Raw genomic sequence first — 8308 nt, forward strand, 5'->3', positions numbered from 1 at the left:
GACCAAAACAGTACTGCATAGATTAGGTCATGTGTCTTTGACCTTTAGTCGGTATCGCGCACACACACACACACACACACACACACACACACACACACACACACACACACACACACATCACATCAGAACCTGAAATAGTGGAAAAGATAGAATACCAGGCACCAATAAGCAAAAGTGATCACATATTGATAGAACTAGAGCTGAATGAGAAAAAATACATGAAAAGAAATGAACAATATAGAAAAGGAAGATTGATGTATGAAAAAGCAAATTTTGATAAAATAAGAGAATTCTTCCAAAATGAAAACTGGGAAAGAATACACAAAGAAGATACAACAGTAGAAGAGAAATGGAATATTTTGACAAAAATCTATAAAAAAGGAGTAGAAAAGTATGTCCCAAGACAAAAACAAGAAAAAGAATATGTAAAGTGCTGGTACAATAAAAGTTGTAGGGAGATAAAAGACAAAAGAGACAAAGCCTGGGCCAAATGGAAGAAAAACAAAAGACCAGAAAAATGGAAAATATATACTTGTTATAGAAATGAATATGTACAAGCGTGCAGAGAGGAAAAGAGAAAATATGAAAAGGATGTCATAGAAAAATGTAAAGATCAACCAAAACTATTCTACAGATTTGTTAACAACAAACTGAAAAACAAACAAAATTTAGAGAAATTAAGACAAGGAGGAGTTGAATACACAGAGGAAATTGAAATGGCGGAAATTATGAACAAGCATTTTAAATCTGTGTTTACAAGGGAGAACATACAACCTGAAGAGATTGAATGGAAAGAGAAAGTCCCCACTATGAAAGAAATAGAAGTAACAAAGAATGAAATATTGAACCACTTGAGTAATCTTGATGTCAGAAAATCGCATGGACCCGATGAAATAGCAAACTGGATTTTGAAAGAATGCAGGAATGAACTGGCAGACATAATACATAGCATAATAAACAGTTCCTTGAAAGAAGGTAAAGTTCCAGAATATTGGAAAAAAGCAAATATAGTACCTATATATAAAGGGGGAAATAAAGAAGACCCTAACAAATATAGGCCAGTCTCTCTAACAAGTACAATAGCAAAAATTTGTGAAAGAATTGTCAAAAATAGATGGGTAAAATATTTAGAAAAAAAAAAAACGTGCTAAATCCAAGACAATTTGGATTCAGACAAGGACGATCATGCGTCACCAATTTAATATGTTTCTATTCAAGGCTAATAGATATAATACAAGAAAGAGATGGATGGGCTGATTGTGCATTTCTAGACCTAAAAAAAGCTTTTGACAAAGTACCACATAAGAAGTTGCTAAAGAAATTAGAAACTGAAGGAGGAATACAGGGCAAACTGCTAAATTGGATGGAAGACTTTTTGCAAGAAAGAAAAATGAGAGTAGTGATAAGAGACCAACACTCAAAATGGGATGAAGTAATAAGCGGTGTTCCACAAGGAACAGTTCTGGCCCCAATAATGTTTGCTATATATATTAATTATATGGATGAAGGAATTGAAAGTATATGAGCTTCTTTGCAGATGATGCAAAACTATTGAAAAAAGTGAACACGGAAGAAGATTGCGAATCACTACAGAGAGATCTAAATAAAGTACAGGAATGGAGTAGGAAGTGGGAGATGGAGTTCAATACAAAGAAGTTTAGTATAATGGAATTTGGAAAAAGTAAAAACAGAATAACAAGATCATATAAATTGGGAGAAGAAGGAATAAAAAAAAGTAGAAAATTAAAAAGACCTGGGAGTCATTGTTATGAATAATATGTCACCTGAGAAACATATAAATAAGATTTTTGGAGAAACCTATAATTTAATAAGAACAATCTAGTTGCATTTACATACATGGATGAAGAAATGGTGAAGAAAATTCTAATCACCCTGATAAGACCAAGATTGGAATATGCAGCAACGATATGGTCACCAAGTACAAAAAAATGTATAAAAAAAACTTGAAGGAATACAAAGAGCAATTACAAAATTGGCACCTACACTCTCAAAACTATCATATGAAGAGATACTAGCAAAACTTGAACTACAGACACTAGAGCAAAGTAGAGCGAGAGGAGACTTGATAGCTATTTACAGAATCATGAAAGGCATAGAAATTACTGATAGAGAGAATCTGATAAAATGGGATGACAGAAATACAAGAGGACATGGAAAGAAAATAAAAAAAGACAGATATAGAAGAGACCTGAAAAAGAACAGCTTTCCTCACAGAGTAATAGACAGTTGGAACAAGTTAGATGAGAAAGTGGTGTGTGCAAAAACAATACATGAATTTAAAAATAGTTTAGATAAAACGAGAAATGAAAACGGGACACCACAAGCATAGCTCCCCTTCCCGTAAAATCACACGATCACGATCACGAATCCCTTAACCCCCCTGGGTCGTAGGGGCACTGCATCGATGAACAATTCAGTAGTGACCTCCATCTTTCACGGTCGTGGGCAAGGGCCTGGGTCTCTGCAAAGTGCTTCCCTGTCCATTCTGTGATATTGTCTACCCACTTCTTCCTCTGCCTGCCTCGTCTCCTCTTCCCCTGAACTGTCCCTTGGAGGATGGTAAAATACAACTAGGTAAATACACACACAGCATTACCCATAGATCGGTCATACATGATCTCTGAACTCTCTTACGAGAGGGAAATAGCTGTCGATCACGAGTCCAACATGTGATCCAAGACCATGGTAAAGCGAGATTGAATGAAAACATAATTGGGTTACTTATCTCCAGAATGAATTAATTCTTTTCCGGGTTGTACAGGTGAGACTTACCTCAGGAGCAACACTCGTTAGCGGGAAGTTCCACAATGCATGAAGGAGTGCACGGAGACTTACTGTTTCAAATGTTAGTAATTAATGAAATTCAAATTGGACCATTACTTTTCAAATGGCAAGACGGTTATAAAACTTTCACTGTCTCTTTTATTATTGTTTCAGTCGACTTATGTTTACCGAGTAACGGAGGTGAATGGTGAACCACACACGTGTACCTTCTCTTACGTTCTACTACTGACTGAACGCGATCTTAGTAAGACGGATGTCTGCCCAGCCAAGGTTATCGCACACTTGGCAACTCTTGGCAACGCTTGCCAATACGAGTTTTTTCCTCCTTTTTTTTTTTTTAGATCTATTAAACCTCATTATGTCTAAATTTAGATTCCATATCCTCTTGGTATATAAATTCAGAACCAACCACAGTAAAGCATATTTCCATTTTCAGAGCATTTCGAATGGTTACAGATATGATTAATTAACGGACAACATTGCATGCGTCCTTGGTAACGTGCGCATGGCAGACTGGAAAAAAAAAACCGCCCGGTGAGCTGAAGAGAATAGTTTGGTGCTAGCCAGGACAAAATCTTCCAAAAGACACCGATATAGCATTTTTTCTTCACAAATCACGTAGTTATGATTTGCTTGTATCCTATGTACTGTTACATTTTATGAAAATGGGTCACATGAAGAATTGTCACCCCAGTACGCCGAATATCAACAGTGGAATAAAGACTAGGTTATGTTGGGTTCAGTGAGGATTATACTTATTGTCATCAACTTATACAACCGAAGAATCGTAAACCCGTGGATAAAGGAAAAATGTGTGTGCATCGCTTCCTGTTGACCCATACAATTGATTTCAGGCCCCCAAAATGCACTAGTGTCTTGGTACCTTCGCTTAAAACGTGTGCGTATGTATGTAAGACAGAGACATAAACAAAAAGAGAAAAAGAGAGTCAGAGAGAGAGAGAGAGAGAGAGAGAGAATAATTGCACCTCGCCAATGTAACCTGGTTATGAATCACTTAGTTACTGTTATTAAAGAAGTAATGACAACTATGAAAACAGTATATGAGAATAACAGGTACAAACAATTCTGTGGTTGAACACGCCCGTAATAACGAAGACATAAATATTGTAAACATACATACAAGGTTCCAATAATTGTAATGATAAAAATGTAAATATTGTAAACATACATACTAGGTTCCAACAATTGTAATGATAGAAATGTAAGTATTGTAAACGTATATAGTAGGTTCCAACAATGTGTTGATATATACTCAGCCTTGCATCAATTCTCGCAAACAAACACACCAAACCAAGGCACACAAATCACATGAGAGGAATCAACCTGCAAGCGAGTAGCAACCAATCACAATTCACAGTCGTCCCACATCAGAACGCGCATGCGCACATATGCAAATGGAACGCGCACACATATGTGAATGGACCACCCGGGATGGAAGCTTACTAGACATTTCTCGCTAGCATGCTACTTGGTTTTGCTACTTGGTTTTGAGTAGAAATTACTTCGGTTACGAGTTTTTGTTTTTCAAATTTCCAAACGTCAAATTACTATTGATGACGTCATATAGTGAGAAACTGAATGATGAACTAAGAGAAGTTATAAACCTATATTTAGACCTTGGTTAAACCTAAGATACGAATGTTAGACACGTTGATGAGACGCTCTTACGGAAGTCTACAATACTGTCACCGAAGTTGTTGCTATTTAAACGAAATAGCAAAAGCAAGTAGCATGCTAGCCTAGTGTGCCACCACCATAATTGTTGCGGTACACATGCACAAACAAAAAAAAAAGCATTTTGTCCACTGGCGGACACACAAATATGTGCTGACGTCACTGGTGTTAACTACTAACAAATCCACACGCCCCTTCTCATTCCTCCTCCCCTCTCTCTCCTCTTCTTCTTCCTCCTCCTCCTCCTCCTCTTCCTCTTCCTCCTCCTCCTCCTCCTCCCCCTTTTCCTTCTGTTCCTCTTCCTCCTCTTTCTTCTCTTCCTCCCTCTCCTCCTTTTCCTTTTCTTCCTCTTCCTTTTCCTCTTCCTCCTCCTCCTCTTCTTCCTCTTCCTTCTCTTCCTCATTTTCTTTTTCCTTCTCTTCCCCCTCCTCTTCTTCTTTTCCCTTCTCCTCTTCCTCTTCTTCTTTCTGTTCCTCTCCTCCTCTTCCTCTTCTTCCTCCTCCTCTTCCTTCCCTCCTCTTCCTCCTCCTCTTCCTCCTCCTCTTCCTCCTCCTCTTCAACTTCCTCCTCGTCCTCCTCCTCTTCAACTTCCTCCTCGTCCTCCTCCTCCTCCTCTTTCTACCCAGTTACACAGCAAGAGTCCCACACTCACAGAACACAGAAGCCAATAGTCCAAAGTGTCTTCCCAGAGAGATCTACGAGAGACTACGAGGATCGTTTCCGGCTGCCGTGGGGCCGCGGTTTATCACTCATGTATACAAGGTGAAAGGAATGGAGGGAGAGGTGGAAAGGTGACAGGTGGCTAGAGAAGAGAGAGAGAGAGAGAGAGAGAGCGGGGGGACAGAGAAGGGATGAGAGACAGAGAGAGATAAAGAGAGAGCGGGGAGGGACAGTGAGGGAAAGAGAGATAAAGAGAGAGAGACGGGAGGGACAGTGAGGGAGAGAGAGAGAGAGAGAGAGAAAAGAGAAGGAAAGAGAGAGGGGGAGGGATAGTGAGGGAGAGAAAGAGAAAGATGGGAGAGAGAGATAAGGGAGAGAGGAAGAGAGAGAGAGAGAGAGAGAGAGACTCCAGTGCCAAGCCAAGCCAGTCACTGCGGTGCCATTAGACCCTATCGTGGCACCAGCAGCTGTGTTGATACTACTTTTTTTTGTTTGTTTCACCTTTTTAGCGCCATTATCGTTGCGACACTGGTGTCATTCGTTGTTGACGTAAATGATGCACCTGTGATTGAATTGTACTTCTTCGTGGTGGTGACGATGGTGGTAATGATGATGATGATGATGATGATGCTGATGATGATGATGATGATGATTCGTTCTAACGTCGCGAACTCCCCCTTATTAGGAGGCTAGAACGGTGCCCTTTACAGAGGACCTCGTGGCGTGGCATGAGCGAACCTTGCCCTTGGTTCAACTCGCCGGTGGCAGGGTTCGAACCGCCATCACCTGCTAACCGAATAAAACCGTCTGATGTTAACCAGAATATAATCATTATTGCAGGATGTGTGTTTTAGTTTTTTTCTAGTTTATTCACATAGAAATAAGGAGCATAGGGGCCGATCTTGTTTAGCTGAATGAAATCCCCAGTTGTTAACAAGAACTGAATTCTTGTAATGACTGTAAGGACTTAGATGAGGTCCTTTTTTTTTTTTTTTTTTTTTTTTTTTTTTTTTTTTTTTTTAAGTCTGTACTCTATGGCCAAACACCCCCAAAACGACGAGTTCTATTCCTCTCTTTATTAATTTATTCGTTGCTTTATCCATTCATTAATCAAGTTATCCTTTCATCGTTCCTAAATACTTAGGAGAGTGTTACGTCTCTCACTCCGTTCGTACCATTACCGTGATTTCTTGCATCAAATGATCCTGTTATCCTAATGACTGTCCTTTTCTTTATCTGAATAAAATCACCTGGCGACAACCAAGATCAAGTTTGTGAAATGTCACTTCTCTCTTTCTCTCTCTTTGTACCTCTCCATCTATCTCTCTGTACGTCTCTCTCATATCTTTCTCTCCCTCTCTGTATCTCTCTCTTTCTCTCCCTCTCTGTATATCTCTTTCTGTATCTTTCTTTCCCTCTCTCTCTCTCTCTCTTTCTCTCCCTCTCTGTATCTTTCTCTCTCTCTCTCTCTCTCATCTCTCTGTCTCTATCTCTCGCGGCGAATCTGTGTGTAGCCTCACAGCAGATAACGCTCTAATATATAGGACAAACACTAACCGCGACGTGACCAAATAAGAATACATAGACCTTTAAATATATACAATATATATATATATATATATATATATATATATATATATATATATATATATATATATATATATATGTATATACATGTATATATATATATATATATACATGTATATACACACACACACACACACACGAAATCCTCGCGTCATTTTCACGCGTTCTTACGTGGGGTGTCCGAAGTCCCCTTTGGCCACCTGGTGGTGCAATCCATCCATCCCTTCCCCAACACCCCCGCTGACGTTCCGTTAGTAGGGTCTGCCTACGTCATGGCTAAGGTAGACCGCTATAAAAAGGATCACTTCTGATGTACATGTAATCACTTGTGCAGTCTCAAACAATTTTTTTTTTATCCACGCTACGGTTCTCTTAATATCAATATAATCTTTTTTGAGTATGCGGTATTTTTTCCTAAGTAGTATTTAGCTTACAGTGAAGTAATTTTCTTGAGCAAACAAAAATTCAAATTTTGTATCATGAAAAAACACAGGTTGGGTCAAAACTTTTGCTTATTGTAAGCGTCTTCCCAATCCCCCCTCCAAGAACTGACAATCTGAGGTTTGTGCGTTGGTTATCTGAATACAGGAACTCTGTCGATATTTGAGAATTATTAATGACGACAAGTATGGCTAAGTGTAGAAGGAAACACAACGTTGAGATTATGCGATTTTATCATCTCTCCGGGGGAGGAATCGGGTCCAACAATCTCGTATAAGCTAAAAAAAAAAAAAAAAAAAAAATCCTACACTTATCGATACACGTCGATTTATTCAAATAATTACAGATGTCTCCATCTATCTCAAATGACTGCAATAACTATGTCGATCTGTATCTAGCTGCGGAAGCTATGTCGATCTATTCTAATGATTACAGGAGCCATGTCGATCTATCTTAACGACTGCAAGAAATAACCATCTCTTCAGTGTCATCTACATCGAACAGGTCTTGTGTGAAAGATCAGACAAAGTTCAGTTGCGCGGTCGTACATGCAGGAGGCCAGTGCGAACAACGGTTAGGTTAGGTTAGGTTAGGTTAGGTTAAATTAGGTAATGTTGGGTTAAGTTAGGTTTGTAATAAATATATGGAGTACTGTCTATAGTGAATCTTAATGTTGTCAAGCGATAGAGACGATTGGAAAAGAATGATAGATTCCTCTCGCTAGAGTTATTATTATTATTATTATTATTATTATTATTATTATTATTATTACTATTATTATTATCATTATTATTATCATTATTACTATTTTTACTCAAAGGACACACAATAGATAACCGTTGTTTTGGCACAAAATGAATATATGTCGTTGGTGAAGCCCCCGTCACACTATCACGATTCTCGTCAAATGTTATGACTTTGAAAAGCTGGAAGACGACTTTGCTTACAGTATTCTAGACTTCACCAAGTCTACAACTCAACAACGTGTCTAATATTCGTATTGAATGGAATAAACTTCCTGCACAGGTAGTACAATGTAGTTCAGTTCAAAGTTTTAAGAATCATTTAGATAAATACTTAAGTAAGATGCTGTAATGATTATAATTTATCTTATATTATT

General features: G+C 38.4%; 1 protein-coding gene across 2 annotated transcripts in view; it reads right to left on the reverse strand.

Annotated features, from left to right (window-relative positions):
- LOC143019940 (uncharacterized) overlaps window positions 1-3030 on the reverse strand; it is an 82368-nt gene extending 79338 nt beyond the window's left edge. For both annotated transcript variants that reach the window (XM_076175933.1, XM_076175932.1), the window contains exon 1: window positions 2794-3030. The gene's annotated coding sequence lies outside the window, so the exon portion shown is untranslated. The remainder of the gene's footprint in view (window positions 1-2793) is intronic.
- Between the last annotated feature and the right edge of the window lie 5278 nt (window positions 3031-8308).

The sequence above is a fragment of the Oratosquilla oratoria genome, chromosome 38 (genome assembly GCF_046742065.1).
Source record: "Oratosquilla oratoria isolate Oo_2021 chromosome 38, ASM4674206v1, whole genome shotgun sequence".
NCBI lineage: Eukaryota > Metazoa > Arthropoda > Malacostraca > Stomatopoda > Squillidae > Oratosquilla > Oratosquilla oratoria.